Genomic DNA, 25,125 nt, shown 5'->3' on the forward strand with positions numbered 1-25,125 from the left:
GTCAGAGGAAACACTGTACAACTGGCGGCAGAAGTTAGCGTGAGTGCACCTGGCCACCACAAAGAGCCGCTAGAGCACGATGGGACAAGGACATCCAGCCGGCCAAACCCTCCCCTAACCCGGACGACACTGGGCCAATTGTGCGCCGCCTCATGGGTCTCCCAGTCGCAGCTGGCTGCGACACAGCCCGGGATCGAACACAGATCTATAGTGACACCTCTAACACTGCGATGCAGTGACTTAGACCGCTGTGCCACTCGGGAGGCCCAGCACCATTTATTTTTTTAAAGCAACCCTGAATCCATACTATGCCTTAGAGAGGCATTGCACAACATGAGGTCTAGAAACCAACATAACTAAACTGCAGAGGGACTGATTTGATCATTCAAATCAATACAAATATAGTCAACTTGTGTAATGCAGGATGCACCTTCACGAAGTGTAGAAGAAATGAAAGATTACTCAGCCATAGGCCTGCACATAATGGTGACTAATCCTTCAGGCTAATGTTATCTGCCCTGTGGGAAAACTGAGTAACAATACAGCCTGCTAAGGCAGGCAGGCGTGTGTGTGTGTGTGTGTGTGTGTGTGTGTGTGTGTGTGTGTGTGTGTGTGTGTGTGTGTGTGTGTGTGTGTGTGTGTGTGTGTGTGTGTGTGTGTGTGTGTGTGTGTGTGTGTGTGTGTGTGTGTGTGTGTGTGTGTGAGAGAGAGAGGAGGGCGTGACAGACGCCGTAGGGAAAATATCTGGTAAAAAAAACACGCAATGCAGCAAAACTGTCCCCCGATATGAAGTTTCCCGATTGAGTAAGTGTCAATTACCACACTACTACAGCTCAGCTAGGATGGACTGCCTTCTTCATGATCATCACCATTATCACCATTGTTGTCTATGCCCTTCATAAGTCCTCCAATCTCTGCACAGATCAATACAGACTACTGCCAGTCTCAGTTGATCCAGACCATCTCTCCTTCAACTCAAACCAGTGCTCACCCCCTTATCTATCCCCCCCACTCCAAGCCCCAGTTCTGCCCTGATGCCCCCCATGTCCCCCTCCACTGGCCCTGCTCCTCATTAGTTCTCTCACACACTTTGTCTCTCTCTCTCTATTTCTGTCTCTCCCTTTTTCCTCTCTCTGTCTCTCTCACCCTGTCCCTGTTTCTCTCCCCATCCCCCAATCCCTACCTCCTCCCGTCCCTCAGCCCGAAAGGTTGCTGGATCAAATCCCCAAGCTGATGAGGTAAAAATCTGTCTTTTTGAACAAGGCAGTTAACCCACTGTTCCCCGGTAGGCTGTCATTGTAAAAAATAATTTGTTCTTAACCGACTTGTCTAGTTAAATAAAATAATGTTTAAAAAACTGCACTAACAATGGTTAGTGGCGGCAATGTTGTGGGTTGTTGTTCTGAGGTAATTCTACATCCTAGTTAGCACTAGGCTACTAGTCAGCGTATGCTACAAGTTATGGAGTATATTGTTTAGGAGAGGAGAGATAACATTCACATTTTTACCAAAAACACTTAGCAGTTTGGCTAGCCACAGTAATGGCAGCTGGCATGCTAGCATCAGTGCTGTTCACTTCACTGAGTGGTTCTCCAGTGCCCAGTGTATAGAGCACAGTCAAAGGGGAAATCTGAGATGCCTCCCATTCAAACCCCCATTCATTCATCCTAAAGCCCTCAACCCCTCCAACACTGGGGAGAGAGAGAGAGAGTTTGGGAATCAGGAAATGCAATACACAATAGGCTTACACAGGATATCTGTTATCACCTACACAGGCACAGACACAAAGCCTATAGAGGAGCTCTCACCCACCACACACACACACACACACACACACACACACACACACACACACACACACACACACACACACACACACACACACACACACACACACACACACACACACACACACACACACACACACACACAATTGATAAAAGCAATAAAACACACGCACAGCGGTCCGGTAAGTGCTTTGACTCATGCTGTCTTCCCCTGGAGCACAGTTGCCACAGGAGGGACAGAAAAGCAATGTGTTTGGGTTGGAGAGATTCAGCATCACAAACAACAGAGGAGACAAACCTGGATGACTCTCACCAAAAAGCACAAAAAGCGTCTGCACTCACTACTGTAAGTTGCTCTGCATGAGAGTGTCTGCTAAATGACACAAATGTAAAAATGTTAATGTAAATAAAAAATCATTATGGGTAGGATTGTTTGGATAGAGACCGAGAGGAAGTAGAGGGAAAAGACAGAGAAAGGGGGAGGAAGAAAGATAGAGGGAGAGATAAAAGGAACATAAAATTCGACATACTAATTAGGATCTGGCACAAAAAAAACTTGAGTCAGTTCTAGAACCGATTGCCCTTTATGGATGTGAGGTCTGGGATCCGCTCACCAACCCAGAATCCTTAAAAAGGGACAAACACCAAATTGAGATTCTGCATGCAGAATTCTGCTAAAATATCCCCGTGTACAACGTAAAACACCAAATAATGTATGCAGAGCAGAATTAGGCAGATACCCGCTAATTATCCAAATCCAGAAAAGAGACGTTAAATTCTACAACCACCTAAAAGGAAGCGATTCCCAAACCTTCCATAACAAAGCCATCAAGCTGGTCCTGGGTCTCTGTTCACAAACACAAACACAAACCACAGAGCCCCAGGACAGCAACATAGTTAGACCCAACCAAATCATGAGAAAACATAAGATAATTATTTGACACATTGAAAAGAATTAACAAAGAACGGAGCAAACTAGAATGCTATTTGGCCCTAAACAGAGAGTACACAGTGGCAGAATACCTGACCACAGTGACTGACACGAACTTAAGGAAAGTTTTGACTATGTACAGACCCAGTGAGCATAGCATTGCTATTGAGAAAGGCCGCCATGGGCAGACCTGGCTCTAAAGAGAAGATAGGATATGTGCACACTGCCCACAAAATGAGGTGGAAACTGAGCTGCACTTCCTAACCTCCTGCCAAATGTATGACCATATTAGAGAAACATATTTCCCTCAGATTACACAGACCAACAAAGAATTCAAAGAATTCAAATCTAATTTTGATAAACTCCCATATCTATTGGGTGAAATACCCGTGTGCAATCACAACAGCAAGATTTGTGACCTGCTGCCACAAGAAAAAGGCAACCAGTGACACCATTGTAAATACAATTTATATTTATGTTTATTTTCCCTTTTGTACTTTAACTTCTTATGGCTGGGGCGCTATTTTCACGTTCGGATGAAAAGCGTGCCCAGAGTAAACTGCCTGCTTCTCAGGCACAGAAGCTAAGATTTGCATATTATTAGTAGATGTGGATAGAAAACACTCTGAAGTTTCTAAAACTGTTTAATGATGTCTATGAGTATAACAGAACTCATATGGCAGGCAAAAACCTGAGAAAAATCCAACCAGGAAGTGGGAAATCTGAGGTTTGTAGTTTTTCAATTGATTGCCTATCCAATATACAGTGTAAAATTTGGTCCGATTGCACTTCCTAATGCTTCCACTAGATGTCAACAGTCTTTAGAACGTTGTTTCAGGCTTCTACTGTGAAGGGGGAGAGAATAAGAGCTGTTTGAATCAGGTGTCTGGCTGAAAGCCATTCGTTTAGTCACGCGCGCAGCCGTGAGCACGAGCTCTGTTCCTTTTCATTTCTAAAGACAAAGGAATTGTCCGGGTGAAACATTATTGAAGATTTATGATAAAAACATCCTAAAGATTGATTTCCTTTGACATGTTTCTACAAACTGTAAGAGAACTTTTTTGACTTTTCGTCTGGACTTAGTGCTCGCGCCTTGTGCATTTGGAGTACTGGACTAAACGTGTGAACAAAAAGGAGGTGTTTGGACATAAATGATGGACTTTATTGAACAAAACAAACACTTATTGTGGAACTGGGATTCCTGGGAGTGCATTCCGATGAAGATCATCAAAGGTAAGTGAATATTTATAATGCTATTTCTGACTTTTGTTGACCTCACAACATGGCGGGTATCTGTTCGGTGGCTGAGCGCTGTACTCAGATTATCGCATAGTGTGCTTTTTCCGTAAAGCTTTTTTGAAATCTGACACAACGGTTGCATTAAGGAGAAGTATATCTTTAATTCTATGCATAACACTTGTATCTTTCATCAATGTTTATGATGAGTTTTCCTGTAAATTGATGTGGCTCTCTGCAAAATCACCGGATGTTTTGGAGGCAAAACATTACTGAACATAATGCGCCAATGTAAACTGAGATTTTTGGATATAAATATGAACTTTATCGAACAGAAGATATAGGTATTGTGTAACATGAAGTCCTATCAGTGCCATTTGATGAAGATCATCAAAGGTTAGTGATTAATTTTATCTCTATTTCTGCTTTTTGTGACTCCTCTCTTTGGCTGGAAAATGGCTGTGTTTTTTTGAGACTAGGCGCTGACCTAACATAATCGCATGGTATGCTTTCGTCGTAAAGCCTTTTTGAAATCGGACACTGTGGTGGGATTAACAACAAGTTTATCTTTAAAATGGTGTGAAATACTTGTATGTTTGAGGAATTTTAATTATGAGATTTCTGTTGTTTGAATTTGGCGCCCTACACTTTCACTGGCTGTTGTCAAATCGATCCCGTTAACGGGAATTCAGCCGGAAGAAGTTAACTATTTGCACATCATTACAACACTGTATATTAGAGGTCGACCGATTAATCGGAATGGCCGATTAATTAGGGCCAATTTCAAGTTTTCATAACAATCGGAAATCAATATTTTTGGGTGCCGATTTGCGGATTTTTTAAATTATTATTATTATTATATATATATATTTTTTTACACCTTTATTTAATCTTTATTTAACTAGGCAAGTCAGTTAAGAACACATTTTTATTTTCAACGACGGCCTAGGAACGTTCTGCCTCGTTCAGGGGCAGATCGACAGATTTTTAACCTTGTCAGCTAGGGGGATCCAATCTTGCAACCTTACAGTTAACTAGTCCAATGTTCTAACACCTGTAACGCGAATGCAGAAAGCTAAGGTAAGTTTCTAGCTAGCATTAAACTTATCTTAGAAAAATCAATCAATGACTGTCATTGCTCCAATGTGTACTTAACCATAAACATCAATGCCTTTCTTAAAATCAATACACAAGTATATATTTTTTAAACCTGCATATTTAGCTAAAAGAAATCCAGGTTAGCAGGCAATATTAACCAGGTGAAATTGTGTCACTTCTCTTGCGTTCATTGCACACAGAGTCAGGGTATATGCAACAGTTTGGGCCGCCTGGCTCTTAGCGAACTAATTTGCCAGAATTTTACGTAATTATGACATAACATTGAAGGTTGTGCAATGTAACAGGAATATTTAGACTCATGGATGCCACCCGTTAGATGAAATACGGAACGGAATAAACGCTTTGTTTTCGAGGTGATGGTTTCCGGATTAGTCAAAGGTATACGGTTTAGAGAAATAGTCGACGCGTTATAATTCCTGTAATAACTTGCGGCTGAACTTGAAAGGGGTTCCTTCGTTATTTTACCGTTCATGTCTTCCATAGAGGATGTCTTGATCTACTTCAAATAAGGTCTGTGTTTCGTGCAGGCTTAAACCGCCTCGGCGTTTTGATACTCGTGTAAATCTCACTAGGATAAGGTAACGTTTGTCAACATATTTTCATAAATCCACTCTAGAAAAAAAATGATCTTCGCTTATATTTAGCCAATATTGATCAGAGTTACCTTGTCCTATGGATATCTACACAATTATAAAATTGGCAAGGTGGTGTAAGCCTACACGAAACACAGACCTTATTTTAAGTGAATCTTGTATGAAATACATGAAGGAACCGCTTTTCAGATTTTGCTAGGTGTCATGGGAATTATGACTCGCACTTTGGTCGTCAATTCTTACCATGCCCATTATTAAAATAGGATTTCCTGCATATAGAAATTACAGTTTTTGTTTTCAACATTCATCACAGGTAACTTAAACTCTATTTTTATATAAACAGTTGAGAGTATTTGTCTCCTTAGCAGACTCTTCAGTATCATTGTCACTTCAGAGCTGTGTGTGTGTGTGTGTGTGTATTTATGTATTATATTAAGTTAAAATAAAAGTGTTCATTGTTCATTCAGTATTGTTGCAATTGTCATTATGACAAAAATGTGTGTGTGTGTATGATATATTTTTTTAAGAAATTGGCCGATTAATCGGTATCGGCTTTTTTTGTCCTCCAATAATCGGTATCGGTATCGGTGTTGAAAAATCATAATCGGTCGACCTCTACTGTATATACAGTTGAAGTCGGAAATTTACATACACCTTAGCCAAATACATTTAAACTCAGTTTTTCACAATTGCTGACATTTAATCCTAGTAAAAATTCCCTGTCATAGGTCAGTTAGGATCACCACTTTATTTTAAGAATGTGAAATGTCAGAATAATAGTAGAGAGAATGATTTATTTCAGCTTTTATTTCTTTCATCACATTCCCAGTGGGTCAGAAGTTTACATTCACTCAATTAGTATTTGGTAGCATTGCCTTTAAATTGTTTAACTTGGGTCAAACGTTTCGGGTAGCCTTCCACAAGCTTCCCACAATAAGTTGGGTGAATTTTGGCCCATTTCTCCTGACAGAGCTGATGTAACTGAGTCAGGTAATGTAGGCCTCCTTGCTCACACACACTTTTTCAGTTCTGCTTGAGGTCAGGGCTTTGTGATGGCCACTCCATTACCTTGACTTTGTTGTCCTTAAGCCCTTTTGCCACAACTTTGGAAGTATGCTTGGGGTCAATGTCCATTTGGAAGACCCATTTGCGACAAAGCTTTAATTTCCTGACCGATGTCTTGAAATGTTGCTTCAATATATCCACATAATTTTCCTCCCTCATGATGCCATCTATTTTTTGAAGTGCACCAGTCCCTCCTGCAGCAAAGCACCACCACAACATGATGCTGCCACCCCCGTGCTTCACGGTTGGGATGGTGTTCTTCGGCTTGCAAGCGACCCCTTTTTCCTCCAAACATACTGATGGTCATTATGGCCAAACAGTTCTATTTTTGTTTCATCAGACCAGAGGATATTTATCCAAAAACTACGATCTTTGTCCCCATGTGCAGTTTGCAAACCATAGTCTGGCTTTTTAATGCCGATTTTGGAGCGATGGCTTCTTCCTTGCTGAGCGGCCTTTCAGGTTATGTCGATATAGGACTCGTTTTACTGTGGATATAGATAATTTTGTACCTGTTTCCTCCAGCATCTTCACAAGGTCCTTTGCTGTTGTTCTGGGATTGATTTGCACTTTACGCACCAACGTACGTTCATCTCTAGGAGACTGAACGCGTCTCCTTCCTGAGCGGTATGACGGCGGCGTGGTCCCATGGTGTTTATACTTGCGTGCTATTGTTTGCACAGATGAACGTGGTACCTTCAGGTGTTTGGAAAATGCTCCCAAGGATGAACCAGACTTGTGGAGGTCTACAATTTTTTTCTGAGGTCTTGGCTGATTTCTTTTGATTTTCCTATGATGTCAAGCAAAGAGGCACTGAATTTGAAGGTAGGCCTTGAAATACATCCACAGGTACACCTCCAATTGACACAAATGATGTCAATTAGCCTATCAGAAGCTTCTAAAGCCATGACATAATTTTCTGGAATTTTCCAAGCTGTTTAAAGGCCCAGTCAATTTAGTGTATGTAAACTTCTGACTCACTGGAATTGTGATACAGTGAATTATAAGTGAATTATAAGTGAAATAATCTGTCTGCAAACAATTGTTGGAAAAATTACTTGTGTCATGCACAAAGTAGATGTCCTAACCGACTTGCCAAAACTATAGTTTGTTAACCTCATTACCCCCCGTACACACACACACACATACACACACACACACACAGCCGGACAGGGTCGCATGTAGGATTCTTGGGGGGAGTGTCAGAGTCTCTGCCATGGCAGAAAGAACAGATCGCAAGAAGAGAGATGAGAAAGAATGAGACGGGAAAAGTATGAAAGAATGAAACAGGAGAGGGAAAGAATTCTGAACAGCTGCCACGATTAGTCCCACTGCCTCTCTCACTCCCCCACCACCACCATGAGAGAGACAGGGAGAGAACGGACACTCTCCCACCACCACCATGAGAGAGACAGGGAGAGAACGGACACTCTCCCACCACCACCATGAGAGAGACAGGGAGAGAACGGACACTCTCCCACCACCACCATGAGAGAGACAGGGAGAGAACGGACACTCTCCCACCACCACCATGAGAGAGACAGGGAGAGAACGGACACTCTCCCACCACCACCATGAGAGAGACAGGGAGAGAACGGACACTCTCCCACCACCACCATGAGAGAGACAGGGAGAGAACGGACACTCTCCCACCACCACCATGAGAGAGACAGGGAGAGAACGGACACTCTCCCACCACCACCATGAGAGAGACAGGGAGAGAATGGACACTCTCCCACCACCACCATGAGAGAGACAGGGACAAGGTGAGAACAGACACTCCTTCACCACCACCATGAGAGAGACAGGGACATGGAGAGAACAGACAGAGAAAGAGAGTGGAGAGAGGGGGGAAGGGGCCATACAAAGAGAGGGAGAGAGAGGGAGGGAAGGGGCCATACAAAGAGAGGGAGAGAGAGGGAGGGAAGGGGCCATACAAAGAGAGGGAGAGAGAGGGAGGGAAGGGGCCATACAAAGAGAGGGAGAGAGAGGGAGGGAAGGGGCCATACAAAGAGAGGGAGAGAGAGGGAGGGAAGGGGCCATACAAAGAAAGGGAGAGAGAGGGAGGAAAGGGGCCATACAAAAAAGAGGTAGATAGAGGGAGGGAAGGAAGGAAGGAAGGGGCCATACAAAAAGAGGTAGAGAGAGGGAGGGAAGGAAGGGGCCATACAAAGAGAGGAAGAGAGGGGGGTTGGTTGAAGGCACATAAAGCATGAAGGAGCAAGATGAAGGGAGGGAGATGTGCTGGCTTGCAGGGAGAGGGGGAAAGAGAGAAAGTGAGAGAGAGAGAGAAAGAGAGAGAGAGAGAGAGAGAGAGAGAGAGAGAGAGAGAGAGGGAGAGAGAGAGAGAGAGAGAGAGAGAGAGAGAGAGAGATAGATTGAGTGTGCTGGCATGCAGAGAGAGAGAGACAGAGAGAGTAGCCTATGTGCTGGCTTACAGAGAAAAAGAGGGAGGGAGGGAGGGCGAGACAGAAAGAGAGAGAGATAAATAGCAGAGTTTGGCTTGCAGCGAGACAGAGGAAGGGAAAGGCAGAGATAGAGAGAATGCTGGCTTGCAGTAGCAGCAGTAGCATCAGCAGCAGCAGCACTTCACTGGGTTTGTTTCAAGTCTTTTAATTTGGCCCTGCAGTGATGCGCTTGGAGAGAGAGAACTCAGAGAGAACACAGCCAATCTCTCTCTCAGATAAGAGAGCGGAGAGGAACGAGGGAGCCAGAGAGAAAGGAAGGTGGTGAGGTGAGGGGAGGGGAGTGTGTTCAGTACCAGGGAAGTGAGGGAGAATGAGGGGTGGGAGAGAGAGTGGGAGAGAGAGAGGAGGGGGAGAGCAGAAGAGATGTGACACACATATGGAATGAGCGCACTGGAACAATGCTGACAAGACGGGCAGCACTAAAAACCTCGGGGCTAGAGCAGACAGAGAGAGAGAGGGAAGGATGGGAGGGGTGGTAGGGATAGTTCAGCTCAGAGGTGGGTGGCAGAGGGTGAGAGAGAGAGGGGAGAAGAATGGAAGAGAGAGAGAGAACAGTTCTGCTCAGAGATGGGAGGGAGAGAGAGGGGTAGAAAGAGAATGAGGGGCTACGGTTCAGTCCAGTACAGAGTGAGAGCAGAGTGTGTGTGTGTGTGGGTGTGAGAGGGGGGGGGGGGGGGGGGCTGATTTGTTGGGTGTGAGTGTGAGAGCATGCATGCGGTTCCCTTAGTGAAGGAATTCTCCTTTTGTGCTTTAAATTGTGGAAATGCAACCAGCCCATTGGCTTAGAAAACACAACAGTCTACTGGCCAATACAACACAGAGGCACAATATGATTGGTCCCTGGGATTCAACCCCAGTCCCACCCACTTTGCTGTTGGATCTACTTAACATGCGGAACCAACGTCTGTGTCAAACTCAGATCTGCATATCTACCACACCTATAGCCACATATCCCTGTTTACATTCAATATTTACCATTCCATATATTTACATTCTATATGTATTCAATTAGCATAATCAGTCTGCTATCTGAGTCATTTAGGGCAGAAACTGAACACTGGTTTAAGTACATGTTTTTTTCATGGCAGTTTCATTAAAAAAAACGGAATAGAGGGCCTGTCATGCCAAATATTGTTCCCCGTCCAAATAGTGTCCCCCTCTGCGTCACAATGGGATTCGATGAGTTCTAGCTTCTGTTGCTAGGGTTGTTGCTAGGGCTGTTGCTAGAACTTCCAAAATTCTTGGCTTGGCTCTATTTTACCTCGTAGAGGTCGCGAAGGAAGGAGGACGCCGGCAGTTCTAGTTTTATTTTACCTCAGAAGCGCTCGCTCAGTCCGCGCAAAATTATTACCTTAGAATTGCTCTCCAATGACGGTGTTTTTGACGGTGACAAACTGCTGACTACCAGCTGCTTTTTACCATACATTTCTCTTTATGTAAGAAAATATTGTTAAATAGGAAGAAATAATTTAAGCTGTTTTTATATTGATTTTATTTTGACATTGCTAGCTACATATTTACCTCAGCCTGCATAGTCAGCTAGCTAGCTAGCCAGACAGTTCTATTTAGCTAACGTTATCTAGCTAGCTAACTGTTATTGTAGCTGCTTTCTGTTCATATGTAGCTTGCACTTTAATGGCATCCCTCGAGGAGATTTTCTTTTTTCTTTCCAACCAGGCAAAGTACTATGAAGGCACCACTGATCTCGACAAGAGGGACAACATTCGTAGGTGGCAGAGAAATCCGTAATTCAGGGTAACGTTAAGCAGTTAATTTATATTACTGTTGCTGTTAGATAACTGGAAGGATTTATGTACAACCATTTAACAACCATTTTCCATCTAGCTAACGTTAGTTGGTCATCTATATGACGTTAGCTATACATTTAGTTATATGTATGTCACATTGAGGTATCTAGCTATAAGTTAACCCTGATCAATCAAATGGATAGTAAGCAATTATGGTAACTCCAACTGCCCTTAACTAGGTGTCTTCACTAGATAGAGAGAGACCCATACAGAAAGAGAGAGAGGAAGAAAGTGAGAAAGAAGGTGACAGAGGGAGAGAGAGGTGGGAAGAGAGAGACAGACAGAGGGTGATAGAGAGCGAGATAAACAGAGAGAGAAAGACAGCAGTGCTAATTTACTTAGACTTTAGTATTTCGAAAACTCTTCTCTTCCAACTTGTTAGGCAATCACATGTACCTACGGGGGAAGGATGGTCAGCGACACAGGAGGGTGATTTTCACTAAGGAGGAGAAGGAGGCCGTGCTGACAAAGATGCATGCTGGACATTTCTGAGTGAAGAGCATGATTGCCAAAATCAACCTACGCTTCTTCTGGAGTGGGAATGTCAAGGATGTGGACAGCTGGGCAAGTGAAATAACTTTTTGTCTATCAATCACTTGCTATTATATCTGAAATTATTATGATTTAGATAAATGTCACATCCGAACGCACACTATGTGGTTATAGGTCAGTACCTGTCTAGCCTGCCAGAAGTTTGAGAGGGTGAAGACTGTGGAGCTGGAGTTGAAGCCCATCAGCTGTTTCACCATGGCACATGTTCGGTAAGTGTTTCACAATTCAAATTTTGCATTGATAAGTTGTTTTTTAATGGTTGCTTTATTTGACCACAGCAGAGTTCAATATTATCAAATGTTTGTGTCAGTATCCTTACAAATACTAAAACCACATACTGTATGACACAGATACGGGTAAGAATAAAGTTATCTTCTCTCTAACACTTTAAATGTTAGGGGTGGACCTCATCGGACCCTTCACGAAATCCAGGAATGGCAACCGCTAGTGCCTGACAGCGACCGATTACTTCACCAAGTGGGTGGAGGCAAGACCCAACCTCCGCCACTTTTTTTCAATTTTCGCCGAAAATGACATACCCGAATCTAACTGACTGTAGCTCAGGACCTGAATCAAGGATATGCATATTCCTGATACCATTGGATAGGAAACTTTGAGGTTTGTGAAAATGTGAAATTAATGTAGGAGAATATAACACATTTGATCCGGTAAAAGACAATACAAAGAAAAAAACAAAACGTTTTTTTGTATTTTTTTTGTACCATCATTTTGAAATGCAAGAGAAAGGCCATAATGTATTATTCCAGCCCAGGCGTCATTTAGATGTTGGCCACTAGATGACAGCAGTGTATGCGCAAAGTTTTAAAATGATCTAATGTGTCACGTTCCTGACCTTATTTCCTTTGTTTAGCCTTGTTTAGTTGGTCAGGACGTGAGCTGGGTGGGCATTCTATGTTATGTGTTTCTATGTTGGGTTCATTGCATTAGCCTGATATGGTTCTCAATCAGGGGCAGGTGTTTTACGCTTCCTCTGATTGAGAACCATATTAAGGTAGACTGTTCCTCACTGTTTGTTTGTGGGTGATTGTTGCCGTGTCTGTGTTTGTTTCGCCACACGGTACTGTTTTCGTTAGTTTGTTCACGTCGTTTATTTGTTTTGTATTTTGTCCAGTGTTTTTCGTCTTCGTTTAAATTTATTAAAAGCATGTATTCAAACCACGCTGCGCTTTGGTCCGATCCTTGCTCCTCTTCAGACGAGGAGGAAAACGAGCGTTACATAATGAACCATTGTATTTCTGTAAAAAAAAAATGTATCAAGACTGCCCAAATGTGCCTAATTGGTTTATTAATAACTTTTAAGTTCATAACTGTGCACTCTCCTCAAACAATAGCATGGTATTTTTCACAGTAAATTGGACAGTGAAGTTAGATTAACAAGAATTGAAGCTTTCTGCCAATATCAGATATGTCTATGTCCTGGGAAATGTTCTTGTTACTTCCAACCTGATGCTAATCGCATTAGCCTACGTTAGCGCACCCATCCCGTGGGGGACCCACTGATCCTGTAGAGGTTTTTAAGGTCAGTAAAGGAAGAAAATGTGCTTAACTCTAAATTCCCTTCTGTAACCCATTAAAAAGGAAGCTTGGAATCAAAAAAGCGATTTTCATGTTGTATGATACACATCAAGGCCAAGACTGGTGAGGCCACCTCCAAGGCAATGATGGACATCTTCAACACCCACGGTACTCCTGTGGTCATCTTGACTGACCAAGGTCGTGAACTCTTGAACAAGGTAATACTATTATAGGCTACATTCTGTCACCAACTATATAAATAGCCAAGTTGATTTACTGATTTTCTTCAGACCAACAAAGCCTTGTTCGAGGACTTGGGGGTGAAGCACCGGGTCTCCGCTGCATATCATCCATAGACCAACGGTTTGTTTTAGTTTTTTCCCCATGGTACATAATCAGACAGCAACTTGAAGGTAATTCTCTTTGCACACAACAGCAGTGTCCAGGCCTCTAAAAACTAAAATATATTTTGATTTGTTTAACACTTTTTTGGTTACTACAAGATTCCATATGTGTTTTTTCATAGTTGTGATGTATTCACTATTATTCTACAATGTAAAAAATTATAAAAAATAAACAAAAAACCTTGAATGAGTAGGTGTTCTAAAACTTTTGACCGGTAGTGTACATCACATTATTGCATATTACTACAGTCATTCTAATGTCTGATTGACATGTTATTGTTCTTCTATTGCTGTTTTTGAATAGCATACTTTCAGATCACTGAAAGTCCACCTGATGTCGTGGAAGTTGTCAAACCAGATCAGAATGCCTTCGAGGACCACGTTTAGGCACGGGCTGAGAAGGGCGTGGAGGTTTTTGACCAGGTAAAAATTATTGTCTGCTGTTAATATATTTTCTGGCATTCCAAGAGATATATAAGAAATGCATTTGTAATAATATGAAATATATTTGCATTTATTTCTGTTATCAATCAAGGTGAGACTGAACATCAACAAGGCGCAGGATAAGCAGGAGAGCTACCGGAGGAGGTCAAGAAGGGGACCAAGTGCTTCGACATCCGGGCGAATGACTTGGTTTGGAAGAAGGACGAAAGGAAGGCGAGACCTGGGAAACCTCGCTGCTCTTTCACTCGTAGCTGGGGTCATCATCCGTTAAAGTGAATATAAAAAATCTCAGATAAAAACTATTTGAATTTGCACACAAAATAACCCGAAGCTAGTTTTAGTTTTCCGAACACTGACATTTTTCTCTTTATGTCTTCATAAGGGTTACCTCAGTGGAAGCCAACAATCTTCTCCAGTTGGAGCAGTTGGACGGTCAACCACTGAAAGCCCTGACGCCCTACACTTCGGTAAAGCCAGTGAGACAAAGTATGTTAAGCGTTGGTTGACATTTGAGAAAGCAAGAAATGGTAGTTATGATGAGCTCATAAAAATGTACCTATTCAATTTACCTCTCCAAATGACTTTAGGACCATCAACTGTCCGAGCCACTCAGGATGTATCCCATCCACCAGAGCCAGTGAGTTCGGATCAGTCAGATTCTCTGTGCTCTGAGCCGGAAGGGGACCAGCTTGAGGAAGGCTATACTTTCAAATACTATTGAAAAGTACATATCTCCCCTTCACTGCAATAATAAATCAAATGTTCTCATAGGTGGCTTGCGTGGGACTGGAGGAACAGGGGCAGGTAAGTCCAGTCATTGGACTAGAAGACACTAGTGAGGTTCTGTTATACCCATAATATGACATTTGAAATGTCTCTATTCCTTCGGAACTTTTTGATTGTATATTTCACTTTTATTTGATATTTATTTAACATGCTTTGGCAATGTAAACATGTGTTTCCCATGCCAATAAAGCCCTTTGAATTGAGAATTGAATTGAGAGGGAGAGAGAGAGAGAGAGATATCCTATTTTTATGGAATGGTCTGGCAATCCATGTGAGAGACGCAGACTCAGTCTCAACCTTTAAGTCACTTCAGTCGGTCCTATGATTGAGTGTAGTCTGACCCAGGGCTGCAAAGATGAACGGCAAGGCACTGGAGTGACGAACCACCCTTGCTGTCTGCCTGGACGGCTCCCCTCTCTCCACTGGGATTCTCTGCCTCTGACCATATTATGGGGGCTGAGTCACTGGCTTTCTCGAGTTCTCCCTGTCCCTAGAAGGGGTGCATCACGTCGTGCCAGGATTTTTTCGCTATACTCGACATGAGTGGGTTGAGTCACTGACGTGATCTTCCATCACAGTCCCCAGTATCTCTGCTGCAATAGTCTATGTGCCAGGGGGCTAGGGTCAGTCTGTCCTATCTGGTGTAATTCTCCTGTCTTACCTGGTGTCCTGTGTGATCTTAGGTATGATCCCTCTAATTTTCCCATCTCTCTCTCTCTTTCTCCCCTCCCGGAGGACCTAAGCTCTAAGACCATGCCTCAGGAGTACCTGGCCTGACGACTCCTGGCTGTGTCTGTCCCCAGTCCATCTGGTCGTGCTGCTGATCCAGTTTCTACTTTTCTGCCTGCAGCTATGGAACCATGACCTGTTCACCGATGTGCTACCTTGTCCCGGACCTGCTGTTTCAACCTTCTCTGTCTCTGTCTCACTCTCTCTCCCTCAACCGCATCTGCTGTCTCGACCTCTGAATGCTTGGCTATGAAAAGCCAACTGACATTTACTCCTGAGGTGCTGACCTGCTGCACCCTCTATAACAACTGGGATTATTATTTGACCCTGCTGGTCATCTAGGAACATTTGAACATCTTGAAAAATGGTCTGGCCTTAACTTCTCTAGGATAGGGGGCAGCATTTTCACTTTTGGATAAATAGCATGCCCAATTTCAACTTCCTTCTACTCATCCCCAGAATATAAGATATGCATATTATTAGTAGATTTGGATAGAAAACACTCTGAAGTTTCTAAAACTGTTTGAATCGTGTCTGTGAGTATCACAGAACTTATGTAGCAGGCAAAACCCCGAGGACTAACCATTCAGATTGTTTATTTTTTTGAGGTCACCGTCTGTTCAATGAGTTTTCATTGGGATACTAGATTTCTAATCAACCTGTTTGCAGTTACTACCGCTTCCACTGGATGTCACCAGTCTTTGGAAATAGGTTGAGGTTATTCCTTTGTGCAATGAAGAAGAACGTCCATCTGGAATCAGTGTAACGTTATGTGTACTGTTTGAGAGTTGCGCAAGACTAGAAAAGTATCGTTAGTTTGTTGTCCTCCTGTATTGAAAACAGATAGACCCGTCTTCAATTTGATCGATTATTAACGTTTACAAATACTTAAGTTGTATTACAGAAGTAGTTTGAAATGTTTTGGCAAAGTTTAGAGGTAATTTTTTAGATATTTTGTAGTGACGTTGCGCAAATTGGAAGCTGTTTTTTTTCTGGATCAAACGTGCCAAATAAATGGACATTTTGGATATATATGGACGGAATTAATCGAACAAAAGGACCATTTGTGATGTTTATGGGACATATTGGAGTGCCAACAAAAGAAATTCGTCAAAGGTAAGGCATGATTTATATTTTATTTCTGCGTTTTGTGTTGCACCTGCAGGGTTGAAATATGCTACACTCTCTTTGTTTCCTGTTGTGCTATCATCAGATAATAGCATTTTATGCTTTCGACGAAAAGCCTTTTTGAAATCTGACATGTTGGCTGGATTCACAACGAGTGCAGCTTTAATTTCGTATCTTATATGTGTGATTTAATGAAAGTTTGATTTTATATCATTTTTTTTTAATTTGGCGCTCTACATTTTCCCTGGCTATTGGCCAAGTGGGACGCAAGCATCCCACATATCCCAGGGAGGTTAATGGCCATGTACTCTTATAATCGCCACTCGATTCAGCCAAAATAAGACTTGCCACCCCTCAGAGTCTGGTTCCTTTCTAGGTTTCTTCCTAGATTCCTGCCTTTCTAGGGAGTTTTTCCTAGCCACTGTGCTTCTACATCTGCATTGCATGACCTTTGGGGTTTCAGGCTGGGTTTCTGTACAAAGGGCTTTATAAATATAATTGATTGATTGAGAGATGGAGAGGTAGAGAGAGAGAAAGAGAGGAATGGGGGGAGAAAGAGAGAGAGTTAGATAAAGAGAGAGAGGGAGAGGGGAGGGGAGGAGAGAGAGAGAGAGAGAGAGAGAGAGGGAAAGGGGGAAAAAAGAAAGAAAGAACAAGTGAGGATCCATCAAAGCACAGAACGATACTGAACAAGCAGAAGGGTAAAAAGTAAATGGAGTATTTCCAGGAAGTGGCCAGCATAGCGTTAGTGTGACTGTTAGGGAAGGGAGTTCTGCTGAAGCATTACCGTGAACCACTCTGCAGTCGGCTTGCTAGCCTCTTAATTGCTCATCCATTTCTCAGGGTTAGATTACACTCCGACCCGACTGATTAGACCGTGAACATAAAGATCGCATCAGGATTAAGATGGCAAAGATGGAGAGAGGGACAGAGAGAGAGAGAGAGAGAGAAAGAGAGAGAGAGAGAGAGAGAGAGAGAGAGAGAGAGAGAGAGAGAGAGAGAGAGAGAGAGAGAGAGAGAGAGAGAGAGAGAGAGAGAGAGAGAGAGAGAGAGAGAGACAGAGAGAGACAGAGGTTGAGTAAGGGGGCGACGGAGAGCGAGAGGAAGAGGAACATGGAGAGAGAAAGAAAGAAGGACCATACTTCTTGGATATAGCCGACCCATTAAGATAATGACATGATTAACAAATAAAGGACTTCGATTGGGAGAGAAAAAAGGCATGTGTGCGACTGTGTGCATTTGAAAGACAGGAGAAATAGAGAGAACACATTGTTAAAATATGACCATTATGAGAATGACCGATGGTGCACACTGCATTATGGGGACTCATTCATTACCCACAATGCCCCTTGTTTGTGCCAGTGGCATCACCTCCAGAGGCTTCCACCTAATAGGCATATTAGGAGGGAAGAGAGAGAGAACACACAATGCATTCAACTGAAATGTGTCTTCCGCATTTAACCCAACCCCTCTGAATCAGAGAGGTGCGGGGGGCTGCCGTAATCGACATCCACGTCATCGGTGCACGGGGGTTAACTGCCTTACTCAGGGGAAGAACGACAGACTTTGGATTTGATCTAACAACCTTTTGGTTACTGGCCCAACGCTCCTACCCTCCAGACTATCTGCCACCCTTAAAAAGCGTATGTGTGTGGGCTCGTCAAATTAATGTGGAACACACTGGTAGATAACTTAGGAGGAAGTGAGAGACAGAGAGATGGAGATGGAGAGATGGAGTGACGGAGCTCAGTGCTCTCTGGAGTAATTTGCCTTAAAAACCTCTTTGGGCTAGGAGGCAGTATTTTGACGTCCGGATGAAAAGCGTGCCCAAAGTAAACTGCCTGTTACTCAGGCCCAGAAGCTAGGATATGCATATAATTGGTCGAGTTGGATAGAAAACACTCTAAAGTTTCTAAAACTGTTAAAACTATGTCTGTGAGTATAACAGAACTGATATGGCAGGCGAAACCCCGAGGACAAACCATCCCCCCAAAAATAATTTCAGCCTACCACGGTTTTCAATGGCTGTCACTTTTATTATTAGGCGAAAACCTCCCAGATTGCAGTTCCTAGGGCTTCCATTAGATGTCAACAGTCTTTAGAAAGAGTTTCAGGATGGTTTTTGGAAAAATTAGCTAGAAGTTGTAGTTTTTCTAAGTGGCTCCCATTTTGGCTGTAGTGTTTCCATGAGCGTGGAGGAAAGCGCGTTCTTTGTAATTTATCTCCGGTAATGAACATACTATTCTCCGTCTTAAATGTAATTGTTTATTTACGTATTAGGGTACCTAAGGTTTGATTATAAACGTTGTTTGACTTGTTAGGATAAGTTTACTGGTAACGTTTGGGATTCATTTTGTATGCATTTTGAAGGAGGGAAACCGGTGGATTATTGACTGAAGCGCGCCAGCTAAACTGAGTTTTTATGGATATAAAGAAGGACTTTATTGAACAAAAGGACCATTTGTGATGTAACTGGAACCTTTTGGAGTGCCAACAGAAGAAGATCTTCAAAGTTAAGGCATATATTATATCGCTATTTCTGACTTTCGTGTCCTCAAATAATCTCATGGTGTGCTTTCGCCGTAAAGCCTTTTTGAAATCTGACACAGCAGCTGGATTAACAAGAAGTTAAGCTTTATTTTGATGTATTACACATGTATTTTCATGAATGTTAAATATTTATATTTCTGTAGTTTGAATTTCGCACTCTGCAATTTCACCGGATGTTGTCGAGGGTCGCTAGCGGAACGCCTGCGCTAGAAAGGTTAACCAAAGGTTCGTCACTGGAGGGGAGAGGGAGATAAAACAGGAAAAATAGGAGTGTGAACAGAGAGAGAGAGCGAGAGAGTCCACAGTCATCCATCCCATTCCACAGTCATCCATCCCATTGTTCCTCCCTTCTTCCCCTCTCTTCCGCCCATACCCGATTCCAAAGGCTGGCCAAAAGCTGTCATAATGAGCTAGCGGAGTGAGAGAATACTGGGGGTTAAGTGAAGAAAAGAGGGATGAGAACAGAGAGAGAGAGTGAGAGATTTCAGCACTGCAGAGTCGAAGGGAACACAAACACACACACACACACAAATACACAAACACAAATACACACACACACACACCACAAGAGACCCCACTGGAGACACAGTAACCTACACCACCTACACCACAAATGTACAGTGCGTTTCAAAAGACCCTTTATTCAGACCCTTTGACTTTTTCCACATTTTATTATGTTCTGTTACAGCCTTATTCTAAAATGGATATAAAAAAAATATTCTCACCAATCTACACATAATAACCCATAATGACAAAACAAAAACTGTTTTTAGACATTTTTGCTCAATTATTTAAAAAACTGAAATATCACATTTACATAAGTATTCAGACCCTTTACTCAGTACTTTGTTGAAGCACCTTTGGCAGTGATTACAGCTTTGAGTCTTGGGTATGGCGCTAAAAGCTTGGCACACCTGTATTTGGGGAGTTTCTCCCATTCTTCCCTGCAGATCCTCTCAAACTCTGTCAGGTTAGATGGGGAGCGTCGCTGCACAGCTATTTTCAGATATCTCCAGAGATGTTTGATCGATTTCAAGTCCGGGTTCTGGCTTGGCCACTCAAGGAAAATCAGAGACTTGTCCCGAAGCCACTCCTGCATTATTTTGGCTGTGTGCTTAGGGTCGTTGTCCTGTTAGAAGGTGAACCTTCGCCCCAATCCGCTCTGGAGCAGGTTTTTATGAAGGATCCCTCTGTACTTTGCTCCGTTCATCTTGCCCTCAATCCTTACTAGTCTCCCAGTCCCTGCCGCTGAAAAACATCCCCACAGCATGATGCTGCCACCACCATGACTCACTGTAGGGATGGTGCCAGGTTTCCTCCAGACGTGACGCTTTGCATTCAGGCCAAAGAGTTCGGCATTCAGGCCAAAGAGTTCAATCTTGGTTTCATCAGACCAGAGAATCTTGTTTCTCATGGTCTGAGAGTCTTTAGGTGCCTTTTGGCAAACTCCAAGAGGACTGTCATGTGCCTTTTACTGAGGAGTGGCTTCCGTCTGGCCACTCTAACGTAGAGGCCTGATTGGTGGAGTGGTGCAGAGATGGTTGTCCTTCTGGAAGGTTCTCCCATCTCCACAGAGAAACTCTGGAGCTCTGTCAGAGGGACCATCGGGTTCTTGGTCCCCTCCCTGACCAAGGCCCTTCTCCCCCGATTGCTCAGTTCGGCCGGGCGGCCAGCTCTAGTTAGAGTCTTGGTGGTTCCAAACTTCTTCCATTTAAGAATGATGGATGTCTCTGTGTTCTTAAGGACCTTCAATGCTGCAGACATTTTTTGGTACCCATCCCCAGATCTGTGCATCAACACAATCCTGTCTTAAAGCTCTGACATGCACTGTCAACTGCGGGACCTTATATAGACAGGTGTGTACTTTTCCAAATCATGTCCAATCATTTGAATTTACCACAGGTGGACTCCAATCAAGTTGTACAAGGATGATCAATGGAAACAGGATGCCCCTGAGCTCAATTTCGAGTCTCAAAGCAAAGGGTCCAAATACTTATGTAAAGAAGGAATTTAAATTTTATTTGTATTTTTTAATTAGCAAAAGATTCAAAAAATCTATTTTTGCTTTGTCATTATGAGGTATTGTGTGTAGATTGATGAGGGAAAACATTATTTAATCAATTTTAGAATATGTCTGTAATGTAATAAAATGTGGAGAAAGGGAAGGAGTCTGAATACTTTCCAAATGCACTGTATGTGGACACCTGCTCATTGAACATCTCATTCCAAAATCATGGGCATTAATATGGAGTTGGTTCCTCGTTTGCTGCTAGATGTTGGAACATTGCTGCGGGGACTTGCTTCCATTCAGCCACAAGAGCATTAGTGAGGTTGGGCACTGATGTTGGGCGATTAGGCCTGGCTCGCAGTCGGTGTTCCAATTCATCCCAAAGGTGTTCGACGGGTTTGAGGTTAGGGCTCTTTGAAGGCCCGTCAAGTTCTTCAACACGGATCTCGATAAACCATTCTGTATTGTGCGGGGGCATTGTCATGCTGAAACAGGAAAGGGCCTTCCCCAAACTGTTGACACAAAGTTGGAAGCAAATGATCATGTAGAATGTCATTGTATGCTGTTGCGTTAAGAGATCCCTTCACTGGCACTAAGGGGCCTAGCCCAAACCATGAAAAACAGCCCCAGACCATTATTCCTCCTCCACCAAATTTTACAGTTGGCACTATGTTGGAAAGGTGGCATCCTATGACGCTGCCAGGTTGAAAGTCACTGAGCTCCTCAGTATGGGCCATTCTACTGCCAATGTTTGTCTATAGAGATTGCATGCCTGTGTGCTCGATTTTATACACTTATACACTTTTATACACACATTTTATACGATTTTATACACCACGGTGTGGCTGAAATAGCCGAATCCACTCATTTGAAGGGGTGTCCACATTAGAGGTCGACCGACTATGATTTTTCAACGCCGATACCGATACCAATTATTGGAGGACCAAAAAAATCCGATACCGATTAATCAGCCGATTTTTATATATTTGTAATAATGACAATTACAACAATGCTGAATGAACAATGAACACTTTTATTTTAACTTAATATAATACATCAATAAAATCAATACAGGATTTTCGAACAAACTCTATATGCATTGTGTAATATGATGTTACAGGACTGTCATCTGAAGAATTCTGAGAAGGTTAGTGAAAAAATTAATATATTTTGGTGGTGATAACGTTATCGCTCTTTTTGCCTTGAATCAATGCTGGGGTGATGTTAGCTCATGTGGTATGCTAATATAACGATATATTGTGTTTTCGCTGTAAAACACTTAGAAAATCTGAAATATTGTCTGGATTCACAAGATCTGTGTCTTTCAATTGCTGTACGCTGTGTATTTTTAAGAAATGTTTTATGATGATTAATTAGGTAATACACGTTGCTCTCTGTAGTTATTCTAGTCGCTTTGGTGAGTTTTGTGATAGTGGCTGCAATGGTAAACTATGATTTATACCTGAAAAATTCACATTTTTCTAAAAAAACATATGCTATACCATAAATATGTTATCAGACTGTCATCTTATGAAGTTGTTTCTTGGTTAGTGGCTATATATATCTTTATTTAGTCGAATTAGTGATAGCTACTGATGGAGTAAAAAACTGGTGGAGTAAAAAAAGTGGTGTCTTTTGCTAACGTGGTTAGCTAATAGATTTACATATTCGGTCTTCCCTGTAAAACATTTTAAAAATCAGAAATGATGGCTGGATTCACAAGAAGTGTATCTTTCATCTGGTGTCTTGGACTTGTGATTTAATGATATTTAGATGCTAGTATTTACTTGTGACGCTATGCTAGGCTATGCTAGTCAGCTTTTTTACTGTGGGGGGTGCTCCCGGATCCGGGTTTGGGAGGAACTAGAAGTTAATATTGCCTGCTAACATGAATTTCTTTTAAATAAATATGCAGGTTTAAAAAAAATATACTTCTGTGTATTGATTTTAAGAAAGGCATTGATGTTTATGGTTAGGTACATTCGTACAACGATTGTGCTTTTTTCGCAAATGCGCTTTTGTTAAATCATCCCCAGTTTGGCGAAGTTGGCTGTCTTTGTTAGGAAGAAATGGTCTTCACACAGTTCGCAATGAGCCAGGCTGCCCAAACTGCTGCATATACCCTGACTCTGTTGCACAGAACGCAAGAGAAGTGACACAATTTCCCTAGTTAAAAGAAATTCATGTTAGCAGGCAATATTAACTAAATATGCAGGTTTAAAAATATATACTTGTGTATTGATTCTAAGAAAGGCGTGGATGCTTATGGTTAGGTACACATTAGTGCGACGACAATGCTTTTTTCGCGAATGCGCTTGTTAAATCACCCGTTTGGCGAAGTAGGCTGTGATTCAATGATAAATTAACAGGCACCGCATCGATTATATGCAACGCAGGACAAGCTAGATAAACTCGTAATATCATCAACCATGTGTAGTTAACTAGTGATTATGTGAAGAGTGATTGTTTTTTATAAGATAAGTTTAATGCTAGCTAGCACCTTACCGTGGCTCCTTGCTGCACTCGCATAACAGGTAGTCAGCCTGCCACGCAGTTTCTTCGTGGAATGCAATGTAATCGGCCATGATCTGTGTCCAAAAATGCCGATTACCGATTGTTATGAAAACTTGAAATCGGCCCTAATTAATCGGCCATTCCGATTAATCGGTCGACCTCTAGTCCACATACCTTTGGCAATGTAGTGTATATCAATACAAACTCCATTTTGTCTCCAGGCAAGGCAATACAAAAACACACCCCGAAAAAACTTTAGGTCTATGGGCCTACTATCTACACAACCGTGCACACAGAGCTTTCAAACCAATCCCTGTACACACACTGCCATTCACGCACACTACTAGACACCATTATATTTACAAGGCATCTTTAATAGGTAAGACCTCACACGTACCCACAAACAAGCTAAGCCACACACAGGAATACTCACACGGCAGGCTTGTGAAATGTATACAGTAATCCCTCGTTTATCGCGGGGGTTACGTTCCGAAAATGACCCGCGATAAGTGAAATCCGCGAAATAGAAAACTTTTTTTTTTTTTTACAATTAGCAACTATTACATGTATACAAATACAGTGACTCACGTGTAGGCCGTTTCACTGCTCTTCAGACTGGGCCGCTGCATCCTGACTGCGCTCTGCAGTGTTCTCTTCTTCTGAAGCCCGCGGTGCAGGTGTGTTTGTTCGGGAGAAGAACATAGTGATAGGCAGCTGTTGTCGCTCTTTTTTCTTCTTTGCAAAAAGATCCTTGTACACCGACATGCCACCATCGATTACGATGGTAGCACAATTCGTAGCATGTTTTGATACAAGAAGCGGGAGTGAGTTTTTAGCGAATCAGAATGCAGAGCACAATGCACCAAAAAAAAAAAAAAAATGCATTATGAAAATCCGCGAAATAGCGAATCCGCGATAAGTGAACCGCGAAGTGGCGAGGGATCACTGTACAGGTATCCAAGGCCTCCCTAACCTACCGGCACAAAGGAGAAGAATGTTCCATTGCTTTCACATTCTGTCCTGCCGCTAAGCTTTAAGCCAGAAAACACAATTTACAAACATTCATGACGACCATATGTGTGTCTGTGTGTGTGTGTGTGTGTGTGTGTGTGTGTGTGTGTGTGTGTGTGTGTGTGTGTGTGTGTGTGTGTGTGTGTGTGTGTGTGTGTGTGTGTGTGTGTGTGTGTGTGTGTGTGTGTGTGTGTAACCTATGTTTTATCTGTGTATGTGTGGAGTAGTTTTAATAGGATAAGCGTCTCGCCCTTGTCAGAAGGATAGATGGCAGAAAACCAATGGATGAACAGCATCTGACCCATTAGAGGAGCGCCACTCACTCTCTCACTCTCACTTTCACACACACACACACACACACACACACACACACACACACACACACACACACACACACACACACACACACACACACACACACACACACACACACACACACACACACACACACACACA

The 25,125-nt window shown here is 42.6% G+C and overlaps 1 protein-coding gene and 1 long non-coding RNA gene across 6 annotated transcripts in view; one reads left to right on the plus strand and one right to left on the minus strand.

Annotated features, from left to right (window-relative positions):
• LOC139548310 (protocadherin Fat 3-like) overlaps positions 1-25,125 on the minus strand; it is a 333,023-nt gene that overhangs the window by 225,957 nt on the left and 81,941 nt on the right. The window lies entirely within an intron of this gene.
• LOC139548636 (uncharacterized) lies at positions 9,894-12,751 on the plus strand. The gene is made up of 3 exons (XR_011669737.1): positions 9,894-10,954; positions 11,390-11,768; positions 11,958-12,751. It is a non-coding gene; the product is annotated as an uncharacterized lncRNA (long non-coding RNA).

This window comes from Salvelinus alpinus, chromosome 21 (genome assembly GCF_045679555.1).
Source record: "Salvelinus alpinus chromosome 21, SLU_Salpinus.1, whole genome shotgun sequence".
Taxonomy (NCBI): Eukaryota; Metazoa; Chordata; class Actinopteri; order Salmoniformes; family Salmonidae; genus Salvelinus; species Salvelinus alpinus.